Genomic DNA, 15,289 nt, shown 5'->3' with positions numbered 1-15,289 from the left:
ACCTGGCCCGTGCGGAGCGCTGCCCGCCCAACAAGTTGCCGGTTCCAGGGGGGGCAGCAATAGCCCGGCCCGGTGCCGTGGCCCCGGGAGGTGCAGAGCGGCCCCGCTCACCTTCCCTTCGTCAGGGGCCGAGCCGGGGTGGGAGGGAAACCGCGGTCCCTTGGGATTCCCCCCCCGCGCCGTATAGGGTTGGTATGGGAGGGAGGCGATGGGCCGGCCGGCTCCTCCCGGCCCCTCGCAGGCAGTCTGGGGGAACTTGGCGTGGCTGGGTCGGGGGGTGGGTTTGCCCGAGGGACGGAACTGTTCGCTGTTGGGCGCTACTGGCGACCGCGATATAGAAAAAACCCTTTTCGCAACGCGTTGCGAAGCGACGACCTCCCAAGGACGATCGTGCCGCGTATGTGTACGCGTGTATTTGTATCCATCTATCTGTGCATATGTCCGCCTTTTCCCACCAGACCCGTGGGACGGCTAGGGTTGGAAGCGGGTCGCAGGCCGGTCCCGTAGGGCCACACCGAGGGGAGGGAAGTACGCGTCCGCCCCTGCGCAGCGCAGACGGGGATGGATGGATGGATGGATGGATGGATGGATGGATGGGCGGGTGGGTGAGCCGCGCTTCTCCGCCGCCTCCCCATTGCCGGGGCCAGCCTGGGAGCGTGCCAGCGGTTCTGGGTTACCTGTCCCGGTGCAGCAGGGCTTCGTGCCCTCCACCGAGCAAAGCGCAAAACCACCGTTGGTGCAAGCCGGTAGTGGGTGTTTGCGGAGGGCCTATCCGTGCTGTGTGCTGGGGTTCCCCTGCGTGTCCTGGCACCTCTCTTTCTTCCATGCCACCCTAGGAGATGGCTGTGGGGTGCAGGGCACAGTCTTCTCTTGGGGCGACTAGAGGGCGCCGACACAGTGCCACTGCCCGGGCACTGCGTGGGAACACCTGTCTGGGAGCTGGGGCCTCTGCTGTCTTTGTGCTCACCTTCTGTAGCGCTTTTGTTCTGCTGACCAGCCACTTCGATTTCTTTAGGCTCTACTTTTTGTGTGTTAAAATGCTGCTGCGGTATCTCGTTAGAAAGATCATGGAAATGTTCACTGATTGAAATAACTGTGTCAGATTAAACAATTGCCCCCTTTCCTCCAAATCTTTTAAAAGTTTATTTTGCAGACCTGTATTTTAGAGCCAAGTTTGAGCCATATTAAGTTTCAAACCAGAAAGCCAGTTCTGAATTTGAAAGTATGTTATTTAAAGACATCAGGAGTTCTGCATCATCAAGAGAGCCCGGTAGCTGTGGAAAAATGTCCATACGATTAAAAAGCAAGCAAGCAACACGTTTCTGAGATTTCTCTTGCTTATGTAAAACATCACTTACTCATATGTGAATGGCAGTGTGTTGCAAGTACAAGTGCAAGCTGCCAGTGTTATAAAACCTTGCAAATTGTGGTATATGAAAAACTTTCATATCTGTTTAAGATAATGGTCACCCTTCTTCCAACAGTACAGTTGTTAACTCAGTTTACTATGAATTAAATTGGCTGAACTACCTCTTCTGCTTGAATTCTCAATACATGAAATTTTCGAGGCGGTACCTTGAGATCGGAGGTTACCACACTGCTGGGGAAGGGGGGCGGGGGGGAAATCTCTTGCCTCTGGGAAGTGCATTTTGTGTGAGTTTTACAATGCCTCGTTTAACTCACTGGTCCCTGCAGAACTAAAGGGTTAAGTGGAATTTTCATCTAGCTTATCTGTTGGTGGCAAAATTGTTGAGTTCAAGTAAAACAAGAATACTTTTTGTTTCTGGTTGCCAATCTAAGCCTTTGGGTTGTGACAAATGTGGGCAATATTTTAAATGCTTAATCTCAGTATAAAACTTGATAAAGATTATAGCAATTTCATATAGGACACCCATTCATTTTACCATTCAAATTATAGACGTTTACCCTGAATAATTGTCCTGTGTTTTCTTAGAGTAACATCTGTTGCATGATATCATGTAATGGAATGTAGTACAGCCTAATTTAAGTTGATTTGAAATGTTGCCATCGCACTGTAGTAGTGCCTGAGAGGGTGAGAGGTTTTTTGGTGTATGTGTGATGGATAGGTTGGTTAAGAGTAGACAATGTTGAGAAAGATGAACTTGCATTTGATCTGCAAAGGATTAAGTCATTTTACTGTGAGCTAGTTTTGTTGTACAGTTTTACTTAGACTTCTTTCATCGTTTGCCAGCTATTCTAATCACTGAATTCTACTTACATTAGGAAATGCATCTATAGTTATATTTGTAACTGACTAGTACAAAACACCACTACAGTTGATTCAAGTATTTTTTATTTTGGAGGGGGGGGAGGGGGCTTGAAACATCAGGCTGTGGCATAGCTTGAACTGTGTAATATTCATAATGACTTAAAATTCTTGCTGTGAAACTTTCTCTTATTTGGTATTGTTTCTGCAAAGATTTGACTCCACACAGCAAAGATGTTCTGAAGCATTAGTATTTGGATAGTGGCATTTTCATATGCTTACCTATGTAATACCTGTTAAATCTCTGCAAATGTAAGGTCTAGGCAGCTTCCAAAATGCCAGTACTTAGTCACCACAGCTAGACAGTAGCACTGCAGACATCCATCTCCATTTCTTTTTGTGACATTTGTCAGATAGCTGTTGGGATATCAGCATTGTATGTTCATGACATGTGAACAATACCATTTACTGAAGCATCGTTCCAATCCTTAATTTTAGCATTGAAGTCCCCAAACCACCATTTGAAGTATTTCTCAGCTTATAGTCCTGTCTGAACCTCAGAGCTTTCAATACACTGCCAAATGTGTAGGCATCCTGATTTTTTTTGAAATATGCAAAGATGTTCTTATCCAGATGCTGCCTTTGCATCAGGCCATAATTAGAAAAGAAGTGTGAATGTGTTTACAGACCACTGTATCCAGCTTTCAAAAGTTCATTTTTGTTCATTGCTCTTGAATCTTTAAAAATTTGGCAAGTCCGCTTATGCATGTTTCTTCAGACAATAGAATGCTGAGGCAAATTGAGAACAGCAAACAAAATGGTTGGGTGTTGTTGCAAATAGGGGGAGGCTGTCTTAATAGGCAGTATTTTGCATATTAGGTTTCATTTGTTTACTTTTGGATTTTAGTGTGTCAGTTGGGACAAATGTTGCTGGTATATAGCTGGAAATTGTAGTTTCAGGTAGTCCTGTCTGTTGGTACCTGGAGGAGAATACAGGTTTCTGCTTCTGGGTTTCTGCTTTTGACCACACATGGTTATAAGAGTATAAATTAAATTGAACTGAAGAACTTTTGTGGTCAGAGGAGATGCAAATGTTAAAGCAGTGGGTTGTTTTCATAGTAGCCTGTCTACTTCTAGTTCTAGAGGCTATGTTAAGCAGAATAATCTAGACTTTTGCAACTCTGTGAATGAGATTGTTATGATTATGGATGTCATGCTCTCGTGTGCCTTATTTTTATTCTTGAGATTAAACAATCCATTCCTTTTCCAAAAGAATGTCTGGTAGCCTTGAAGGTGCTAGAATGATCCTAATGCTGAAATCCTGGGTCTGATCAGTGTCAGAGAATTGTGACCTTCTATCTCTGGGTGCAGTAAAGACATGCCTTTTGAGTGAGACCGATATCCTTGTGGATGAGAATGTGGAGAGGAGCGAGCCTGTGGTTAGTTTTGATGCCAGACTTGTAACTGTGACCACTGAATTTTCTAAGTTTCTATCTGTGCTAATGCTGCTGTGAAAACCTGTTTCATAGTAGTGTCAGAAAACCATTTCCCTGGGTGTGTTATGTGCACACATGCTTATCTTGGAATTGCGTTTGAATTAGCCTGTGTACTTGAAGCAATTGTGATAACATTTTGATATTTTCCACTTCCAGTTGCAAGCTGGAATTCTATCCCAAGAGATCCACCCCCTCAATTCTCAAAGCTCCGCCACTTTTTTACCCAAACATCTTCATAAAGCTAGGAAACACACTGACTGACTTCACAAGATGAGGGTGACCATACAACAATAAGTCCGGTCTTAAAATATGTTTACAGTGCTGACTTCTTACTTGTAGTCCCTTTACTTGACAGCAACCAGTTGAATTTCTGCCAAGATGGGTCAGGCTGGCACTTGAAACTGCCTTCCTTGAATTCTCAGTAGGTAGCTCATCTTTCTGTGTTTGGGCAGTAGGAAGAAAAGTGTGAACTGAAGTGAATTGTAAATGAACCTTGTGTCTTTCTATCTGTCAGCTCTTGTAAGGTTGAGATTTCTTATTTCCATGAAAAAGTGATGTGTAACCCAGGAATAAGCAGGAGACTCTCAGTCTTCTGCATCACAGCAATTAACAGTTGAGGTGATACAGAATCAGTGGGCTACATGGGTTGTTTTAGTTTTTCAGGTTGAATAACCATCTACATTTGTCAGCTGTGGTAGAGTGATTTGTTGCTATAGTGTATCAAAGTGTTTAGTGTTTTGCTGAAGTGTTTGGTATAGTGGTGTGAGAACATCTTAAACAATAGGATTGTGTTCAGTTTAGAAAAGCTTTCAGAGGGGTGTAATGCTTTTCTTGTTACATATTCTTGTTTATTTTCATATAATGATCTCTCTTACCTTTCTTGGGAATTGATATCTGTGATATGGTAAATAACCCCTTGTTTCAGCTACCTCAAGTCTAGCTTATACTGTGTTTTATTTACAGTGGTGGTATGTACTAGTGAGAAAGCTGTGATTTTTCTGGAATATGATATTTAAAGTTTGGCTGTAGATGATAGAAATAAGTGAGCATAAAACAGTTTCAGAAACTTACTGATAGTAAAAATTAGGCTTGAATTTGTACAGGTGGAAACATTAATTAGCCCTAAAGGGATTTATGGCAAGTACATCTTTCCTTTGTTCAGTTTAAATGTGCCAAATGCTACGTAGCAGGAAACATCAAGGTGGCATTTGTCAGAGGGAATGGAAGCAGCAAAAGCAGGTTGTGAATGTCTGACAGGATTGATAATCCCTGTTGAAGAAGAGATTTATGGTAATTTAATGGGAGAGGCTGTGGCAGGAATATGGTGGTGGTGTAGGACTGAAGTAAATAATGTTTACACACAATTGATTTACCAGGACACAATCAAAATTCGGCAACAGGGATACAAATGAACGTATGAATAAATGAGATCAGGAAACTGAACTTGAATGCTGTAGTTCTGTATAGCCTGCAAGTTTTGTAATTCTTCCTTGTAATTTTCCCATTTTTGACTAACAGATTTTCTTAGATTAATTTTTGTTGCAGTATAAGGAAACATCTCCTGTTGGTGAGGAGGTAACTGAACTATCTGGGAGAAGGATCAAGTGAGAGCCACTACTGCACAGCCCACATGCAAGGTCAAATAGAAGGAACCAGTGGCACATCTTCTGGGTCAGGGTATCACTAAAGGCCTTGTTACAGGGAGGAAGAGATAAATGTCCAACTTCAGTTTAAAAAAAAGCAAAGACTGTGGGAAACGAGATCGCGCTGTTGTGATGTTTAAAGTACTTCTCAGAAGTGTTACGTGCAAAAGCTGAGGATGTACAGATCCCAAGCAAGAACCTGAGATCTTGTAGTACGTATCAACCCTGTTTTGTAATTAAAAAAACAAATCAGTGGCTGTGTTTGCAATTCTGAGTGAGGTCCTGATAAGTCTGATTGTATCTGGGTTGCCTGTTCAGTTGCACTGTGATACTAACCAGACTTAAAAGCAGGAGAGAGGCGCAACTGAAAGTACAGAATACTGAAGTCTGTGAAGAAAGGGTAGTTAACTAAACTTTGCCTGGTGAAATGGGACAATCCAGACTATAGATTAAGTACAGAACAAACTCAGAGAGAAGCGGGCTTACAGTGTATCTAATGGGCCCTGTGCTCTACATGCAAAGGCCCTCAGACATAGGATATGTAAGGGGTCAGTTCAAATGGGTTCACAGGTGCTGTATGACTGAGTGAGGTTTTGTCCTGTCTTTAGAGAGCCAAGAAAGCAAATGCCAGGCTGAACAAAACAAACTTTTCCCAGGACCAGGAAGATAGTCTGTTAGTGGTGCTACCTGCATCCATGTCTGTGGGTAGTCGGAGGACCTATGGCATTTCAGTCTTTCTCCTCTGCTGTTGTACGCTGCCTGTTGTTTTGTTCAAAATGGCCACCTCATTCCAGAACGTGCAGATACTTACCTCTTACAGGGAGATGCTTAGCCACTGCTGTGTGGCTGTTCCTGAAAGAAAATGGTCTAGTCTTGAAAAACCCCACTGTAGAGGTCACAGCAAACCATCCAACATGAACACAAAGCCTTCTAGTACCATGGAAAATAGTAATTTGAAACTTGATGATCTTGAGGAAAAGAACAGTTACACTCAGTATGTGATCACCTAGGGCACAGTACAGTTAGAAAGCCCAAGTATGCAAGTTTCTTCTATTTTTCAGTGGGAAGGAGGAAGTGTCACTTCTGCTCTCCTGAAAACTTTTTTGCTGTTGTCTGGTTTGCAGGACAGGGCTCTCCATCCCAACAGCTGGTGGTTGCCTGAGCTCTAATGCAAGTATTTCAAGAGTGAAATTGCTTCATGAGAAGATTTAGGGAAGTCTTGTTGGTAATCTTAAAATTTAGTTCTTTACTTGCATACTTCTTGAAAGCAAAGACTTTCAGTAGCCTTTTTTGTGTTAGTTGCCATGATGACCAAGGTGCTAGCCAAATTTTAATGCATTCTGCCTAAAAAACCCAAGATATATGAAATAAGAAACCATGGGATTTAAATTTCACAATTCTCTTGTTTTTCTGAAAGAAATCCCACAAGACAAAGCATTAAAATATTGTGAGGGCCTGGGCAGAAAAGATACTAATGTAAGAAAGATTTCATGTCAGAACTGTGGCTGACTTTGTAAGAGCACTCCAACAGAATGGCAGGGCTTTAGTGGCAAAGAGAGGAGGCAGAAAAAAACCCTTGATTGTGGTACAAGTGTGTGGCTAAGGTGAACTACTTCTGCAGCAGTTCTTAGAGATGATTTAACACAGATAAACAGAGGCTGCAACCAGTTAGAAGGGTAGATGTGCCCTGAGGAACCAAACAGATCACTACTGAAACAACTGTAAGGCCAGCCTCTGAAGGGGACTCAGTAATGATTGTGAATATCTGTGCAGGAAAAATGTGTTCCTACCTAATGCTGCTATTACTCCTTTTCAAAGATACATTGAAGTTTGAAGCTTTAAAAATGCCATACATGTATAAGAGCAAAAAGCCCTGTTGCTTTAGGCTGAAAAGTAAAAGTTAAAAACAAAACACTGTGTTCCATGTGGATCTTACTACAATCAGCAATGGCCTTAATTTCTTTGAAATAGTTTTACCAGCCTACCAGATCATTTAAGGTAGTGGTTTCCAAAGATTCTTTTGATCTCATATTAGTAAAAGATTTGTGAGCATGCACACCCAAAATATGTATATTTAGTTATAAATTATGCACATATACTACTGTACTAATATGTACATTATAAAACATATACAAAAGATAAAAAATAAGGATGAGAAACACTATTTAAAACTTTTGGTTTATTTCTTAAAAAAACCCCCACTTTTTTTTTCTCATTTAAAAACATCTTTTTGTGACACCCATGTGATTGAGTATGCTTCGCTATTTTTTTTTAAAAAATCTTGGTTTAACACTTACTTTGATACAGCTATTCGAAGGTCTGGTTCTAAGTTCAGTTTATTTCAATACGTGTTTTTAATGGCTGTCATAGCTGAAAAAGACACAAAGATACATAGATCTAAAGGCAAGAAGTGCATTGTTGGTTGTGCTTACTAAATAATGATACTAATTTTCCACTTCCATACACTAATTATGCAAGAGTTTTTCTTGCAATTCATCTCTTAAATTTCTGTCTTCCCTCATGTCAATCAGTTGTTCTTGTAAACTAATGGGAAGGTGTTGCATTCTTCTGTTTTTAACAATTGCATTCAAAACCCCCTGAAACACTTCTTTTGGAATATTTTTAAACAGGTTAGGAAATTCTGTTTCTAAGTCTTTTAAATGTACAAATTTGAGGGGTTTTTATAGGTAACATCATTTTCAGCAACAAAATCACCTAACAGTGGAAACATTTCCAAACATCCATTTTCAAAACAATCTCTGTAGAGTGAGTATCTTTTGAAAAGCAGTTACTTTCTTGCTCACTGTTAAAATGTTCACCTTGAAGGGACACTGTAAGTGCTTTTTTTTTTTTTTTTTTTTTTTTTTTATACTACTGACAGCCGCTTGTCATCACAGAAAAGGTCAGCAAATTTTGAACAGTTGTCTTTGTGGAAAAAAATGCACAATGCATTTTTAAGTTTGACAACTCTTCTAAGCACTTTGCCACAAGATAACCAGCAACCTCAGTGTGGGAATATGACTTTCATAGTCACTCTCCATCTCATTAAAAGGTTGTCCTAAAAATTTTAAAGATCTTGTTTTTATAAAATTAACCTCATCAGTGACATCCTGTAGCACTTTGTACGCTTCTGGCTCCCACTAAGCTGCAATAGCTTGCCTATGAATGGTGCAGTGAAAAAAAATCACATGCGGTTCTGTTACCTTTACACCGGAATTAATATTATTTTTTGTATTCCAGTCAAAGCAGCCACCCCATGAGTGATTACACTTGCAGAGTTTTTCCATAAAACATTGTTTCTATTAGAGGAATAATTTACTGTTGAGAATGTGTTGAATCTTTTCCAGCACATCTTTCCTGTAGTGACTCACAAAAAAGTAGTTCCCAGTGTATTTCATCATTGAAACAATCTAGCATATACTGTAAACTGAGACGTGTTAGAAACATCTGTACTTTCAGCCAACAGTATAGCAAACCTCCCACACTGCACAATTTGTTCTAATGCTTTTTTCTTCAATTTTTTAGCTGTTTTCTATGCATCTCAAGCAGTGTTTGCTGACAAAGTAATATCATGTTGTCTTCCATTTATTACTTCAGCCATTTTTTACTGCGTCAGGAAGACCAAGTGCTTCCCCAATGGTATGTCTCTGTTGCTATTGGGAAAGAAACCTTAGAGAGGCTTCTAAAGGTTTATTGTGAAGTTCAGTGATGATTTTTTTTTTTTTTTCCCCCAGCAAAGTTCTGTATTGAGTATCTCATTACTTGAAACCAGTGCTGAAGAAATTGTAGAGATTTGTCCTCATGTTCTGGGTGCTTAGTTTTAAAATATATTTCTAACTGTGATGGCTTCATACTATCATTAGCTACTATCTCAAGCCACAGTGTACACTTAGGGTGAGGTTCATCATTAGTGATAGCAGAAGTAAATCCATAGATCAGTTGCTGCACATGGATTTTGAAGCAAAATCAAAATCTGTTGTGGCATCTGTGTATCTGACATAACACTTCAGAGTCTTTGGGGTCAGAGGTGATTTGAGCGAGACTGCAACTGTAGAGAGCCCTAAACCGTTTGTGGATTTCCCTGGTTAGAATTCCTTGTCTTCACTTGCTTCACATTCTTGTAGTTTAAAACCATGGTATTTAGTAATGTGACCCACGTGTGTTATGACAGCATGCAAATTTTTATGAGCATGCCTTTGTGAGTTGCGGCCTTAGGTCATAACAGTTAAACTTTTAGAAATAAGCATTCCTAAATGATGGAAGTTTTGTTTGGTTGCTTGTTTTTGTTTTGGTTTTTTTTCCATCTGGGACTTCTAAGAAGGGACAGCAATTCTTACTCAGCAGCCAACACAAGGTAGTTCTCATTGTGCCTGAGGCTACAGTGTCTTCCCCTAAATTTCAGGTACCTGCTAAACATCTGCTATCAGGCACCAGTACTGTCTTGGTACCACCCAATAAGTGTATCTCTTCATGTACAGCTCAGCTTTCTGCAGCTGTCGTGTGAATTGTGAGGAATGAAGTACAACTTTAGCCCCTGAGGAAGATGTGAAAGCAAGGTGGGATTGCAGATAAGTCCTTTGGGTAAAAAGGGAAGATAAAGCAGGGAGTTGCTTTTTGAAAGTTGTTTACAAGGCACTTCTTAAAACCAAAGTAAAAAATGTAGAATGAAGACCGAAAATAACAGAAAAAAAATGAGGAAAGCATCTTTTTAAAAACTGTAATTACAGCTTTGTAAAGACTGAAGATTTGCCACAGTGTGGTATTGACTAATTGAGTTCTTTTCTGGACTATGTACTCGTTTCAAATTTCTTGCTTAAGCTGTACCTTTCAATATTTAAACCAAAATCGCATTACTACGTTTGAAATAGTCTTTGTACTAGCATTATCAGATATAGAAAGCAGCTGTCTCTTCATAGAAACAGACTTTCTAGAACAGTTGTGGGTATTTGGTACCAACACTTATATGTATATGTTTAATGGATTTTTATTTTTTTTTGAGTTAAGTTGTTCTGCAAGAAGAGTCTCCAATTTAGTTTTCTTTTATTTGGGACATTTTTCTTTACATTTATTCTATGGGACCTAACTTTCCCATTACACGTGACAAGTCAATCAGTATGCTATAGACCTGTGCAAGTGAAATTTATCTTCCTTTTGCGCCTCTAGTGTTTAATACAAGTCAGTTGTTTTCTTTTTCCTGGTCAGTCTACGGATGTTTGAAATACTTGTGCTTGTTGGGATTTTGCAATTTGAAATTTAAGCAATCATACTTAAGATATCTCCAGGTAGCTTAGAATTAGAAAATCTTTCTTCTGACAATGTTTAGGGGATAATCAACTAGGCAATAGGAAAAGGCTTCTTTAAGTAGTTAGCTAATGAAAACCTAGTATTTGTATAATCAAGCTTGCCTGTGGAGTATGACTGTCTTGATAGTAGTTAGTGGAATGCAGTCTTGATGGTGTTGGTTGACAATCCTATATTTTCATCAGTGTGAGCGTATCCGTGACCACTAGCTAGTGAAACAGCTGCACGTATGATAGAGGAGCTGCAGCAAGTAGGAGAGAAGCTAGCCTTTGCTTGTCTTTAGTGTTTCTTCCTGTTTAGAGTTATGGAATGCTTGCATGAAACCAGCTTGTTCTCCAGAATGCAGCTGATGCAAAATGGGGCCAAACTGAAGTATTTGCAGAAAAAAAATAAAATGAAGGCTTGGTGAAGAATGTAAACAGGTGAATCTGGGTTACTGGAATGTGTTCAGAACAGTGACATGAAACTCAAGTGGTACACAGTATCTTGGTGCAAGTCCTACAGTCCAGAAATTCCGGGGGTTGTAATAAGGAATCTGTGTTCAGCAAAGAAGCTTTAGTGTCGTGTGGAAGACAAAGGTCCTGGCTAACAGCTAAAGAGTGGATTTAGAACAGAACTTTGGAGACTGAAAATGTGCATTTCCAGCATCCCTTTGTTTCCATTGAAGGCTTGTTTGCTTTTTCAAGAAGAAAAATAGGCATCAAAGACACCATCAATAAACACTGACCTCAGAGTTAGGATTGGTGTCAGGGGACATGGTGCCAGCTTATGTGTCTAGATATGCAGAGGTTACAGCCCACCTTGCTACATAGTTGGATTACCTACTTTGAAATTTTTTTTGGCACACAGAAGGGAAAGTTTCCCATCTTTTGCAGGGGAATACATGAATTGATATGGTGCTCTAAAGCTATGTATCAAGATCCTTTGTGTAAAGAGGATACCTTTAGGAGGGTTTTGGTAATAATAGCTGTTTGTCAAAGAAGACTTTTTATTATGTACAGCTTTAAATTATCTGTCCAATACACAATGGACAGTGGCTGCTATCTTCACTCAAGGGGGATGAAGACTGTGTTTAAGGTTCTCTCACTTAGATATTATACTGCAAATTAGTTATACATTGCTCTGTCTTCCTAGTGCAATGAATAAACAATTAAAGCACTTGAAACCAGTATTTCTTTCAGAAGAGTCTGATTTTTGAACTGGAAGAAATAAGCTGATGTGTTAAACTGTTCTGAGATTCTCTGGAAAAGTCTGCAGGGTGCTGCAACTTATGAGCGTAATAAACCTTGATTTCAATTTGTTTGTACTAGTAGCTAGTGGTTTCTAAATGTCCGTTCTTGGCTTGTTTGGGGGCAAGTCTTGCAATAGTTGTCTCCTGCAGCTGAACAAAGAAGCAGTGTTTCTTCAGTATTTGAGAGAAAATAATATATAGGCAAAAGAATGCTTACCAGGTAGTGGAGAAAAGGAGCTTCCTAATAACTCAGCTTTGAAATCCTTGAATTGGAGAAAATCTTGTTTTCCTACATGTTCTCTTCTTTTCCCATGCACTTTTGTTCTGCTTTAGTTTCTGCTCTTTAATGATTCCAAACACACAGAACCTTTTGTTTAGTCCTACATAAGACAAAGTGTAGACAAGAAGTGGTTTGCACACTTCTAGATCTATATGAAGTGCAACTGGGTGGTTGCATCTTCTGAGCTGCTGTTTCAAGTTCTTGTTCCACTGAGATACCAGTGCAACTGCTTTGACTGCACTTAGTGGTTTTTAGTGTGTTGTTAACAGTCATATAAGCTGGAAATGCAAAGCAGAGATAGTTGTTTAGGTCTTTGTGGTGACCATGGGATCCTGAAAATGAAAGAAAATATGTTTGACTTTGTAGGGTCCTAGGTTACATCTAGGCCCTATGAGTTTAGGCTTACAGCTTAGTAAAGTGCTTCTTCAGGCAAGGTAGAAAACTATACATACAATATAAAACATAAACCAGAGTTTTGTAATTATGAGAGAGAGGGACTGTGGTGGTGTTCAAATAAAGAAAGGTTTTCTGTTGATTTTTGAGGAGGTTTATAGAGATGAATTACACTTTATAAATTACTCCAAGCATTTTATAAATAGTAATTTGTGCTGCCTTTGTAAAGTGTCAAAAGAATAACCTTGTTGTATGACAGTTACTACATTTGAAGACAATGTAAGTTATTAAAATGAGATGGTGAAGTTGTGCTTTCTGTTGCATATACTTGGTATCTTCTAACTGACTGAACACAAGTTTTCAATTATACACAGAAGCATGAGTCCAGAGCCTTTGAAGCACTATGGAAATCTGTGTACATGAGAGTTATGTCTCTTGAGGGAATGTGTGTGTAAAATAAGCATGTACATGATGTGTTGAATTTGTCTAAATAGGCACCAATACAGCCTGTGGCTTTAACAGTTGACTACTTATGATACTTCAACCCACACATAAAAGTAAATCCACCTAATTAGTGTTGATGGTCAGAAAGAACTATATATTAATGTATTTTGAAGAATGGAACTCTTAAGATTATTTGTTTGACTTCTTAAGGATAAATAGAAAGACTCAGGAGTACGTGGTATTGATTTTGAGTGCTTTAACATGGATTGGAACTCAGAGACAAGGACTAGCCTTTGTGCTTAAGCTGCCGAAGTGTCTAGACATGAATTCAAATCTGGAACTATTTTTGCAGCATTTTCTTACATAAAATGATGATGTATCATACCCTGTATCAATGAATTACTGGCATCCATTTTTGGTTTCTGCATTCTCTCTTAGAGAAAAGTGGGTTTGATAGCTTAAGGCCAAGTTCTACTGTCATCTGATACTTCATTCTCTTCACACAGCATGTAGCTAGTCTGTGGACTCTGGCACTTTTGGAGATCAGAGCTGGGTAGCCATATGGGCAGGATTGATGTGGTTATGCATGCTACAATAGAAGTCCTCAACTTCAGCCACAAACAGCACAATTTAAGTTGAGAGCCTAGGGGGAACATTTTTTTCCTTGTGTTGCATATATAGGATTGGCCGAATGATCAGGATTTTACCCTTCTCAGAAGCATTACAGGCTTGCAATTACTCTGTCAAAGGTGAAGGCAGAGACCTTGATGGGCAAGGGGAAAGTAACTATGTGTGTCATAGCAAATTGAGTTGTTGAGCCCAAATGTCAGGTTTCGGTTTGAAAATTTAATTTGGAATACTGACTTCGCAGGAATTTGACCTACAGCTTCAGTTTGAAGCTTTATTACACTTGCATCCCTCTCTCCCTTCTTTCACATCCCATTCTCTAGTAATCTTTCATATACTCACTGGGCATGATGGAAATAAGTCTGAATTGCTGTATTCTGATGATACTTGAGAAACTCAGGTGCTAGATTTTGCACATCAGTGTTAATACTGTTAAAAGCCTTTTTTCTTAATTTGCAAAAAAATACGCAGTTTTTCAGGAAACGTAACATATTCAAATTGTTGCATTAATTAAGAAAATTATTTTTTAAAAAAAAATTGGCAGTATCCAGAGGTGGCCCACTGGAGGTCTGACTGATTGATAGATGCTATTTTAAATGTAGTCAAGAAATGTCATGCCTAACCTTACTTTTGTAGGGGCTTTGTTTCCTATAGAGCTAATAGTCAGAATCCAGTGGTGATGTTTATAGTATCACTGAACAGGAATTACCCCAAATTATGATTAAAATGTAGCAACATTTTTTTTTCTAAAATTCTTAATTAGCAGGATAAAATAAACTGTATAGGTAAACAAGGCTATTGTATTTAACACTGTTCTAGGATAAGAACATGTGAAGCATGTCCTTCTATTTTTGGCTTGGATATCCTAGGTACTGGCATAATAGTCTAAAAAAACTCTTCTGAAAACACTTGTTTCAGTATTTTTTGACAATGCTGTACAGTGACAAATTCAGTTATTTTTTATAATGAAGGTTCACCTTTTGTCCTTGATGAGTGAATTGCCATCTCTTACAGTGAATATTAAAAATCAAACCCAAAGTTTTTGAGCTAGGTTACATACCTAATGAAATTTTGTCTTGAGATAGTCAGCAATTCAGGAAAGGTTAAAAGTGTTTGATCCATTTTGCCTGGGGATATATTTCTCTTTTTGCACTCAAAGTGACGCAACTGACCCCATCTTGCAGCGACATGTAACTTTGTTCCAGCTGACACTTTGGCTTGTAAGGAGATTTTTTGCTCCTGGCTTGCTCTCTACTTTTGCCTTGTTTAGAATTTTATATGCTGCAAATTTGGTTAAAATAAAGATGAATTGCTAAGTGTATGCTTTTAAGTTTCTTGCTTGTTTCTAACAGCAAAATAGAGGAAATGGTAAGATCTTGCTAACCTTGACTTGTACTTGGAATGTGAGCAGCCCATTTTTGGTGTGCTATAAATGTTGTGTATACTGAAGGTAAAAGTGGATCTGTTCTCAGTTACCCTCTGTAACTATTTATCCCAAAACATGAAAATAATCTTCTTGGATTTTGGATGTTAAATTTTAGTTCGTAAATTTGTGCTTCCCCCAGATTTCTGGGTAATTTTTCCCCCAAAACTGCTTCTATGCTAAGCACCACTGAAATACTTGGCAGCTGCATATTGGAGTGCAGC

General features: G+C 39.3%; 1 protein-coding gene across 2 annotated transcripts in view; it reads left to right on the top strand.

Annotated features, from left to right (window-relative positions):
- The window catches only part of TLN2 (talin 2), a 202,094-nt gene that overhangs the window by 220 nt on the left and 186,585 nt on the right, over positions 1 to 15,289 (top strand). The window lies entirely within an intron of this gene.

The sequence above is a fragment of the Athene cunicularia genome, assembly GCF_003259725.1.
Source record: "Athene cunicularia isolate RWA chromosome 10 unlocalized genomic scaffold, athCun1 chr10_part1, whole genome shotgun sequence".
NCBI lineage: Eukaryota > Metazoa > Chordata > Aves > Strigiformes > Strigidae > Athene > Athene cunicularia.
Note: the sequence above shows the minus strand (reverse complement) of the source record. Positions and strands in the feature narration are given on the sequence as shown.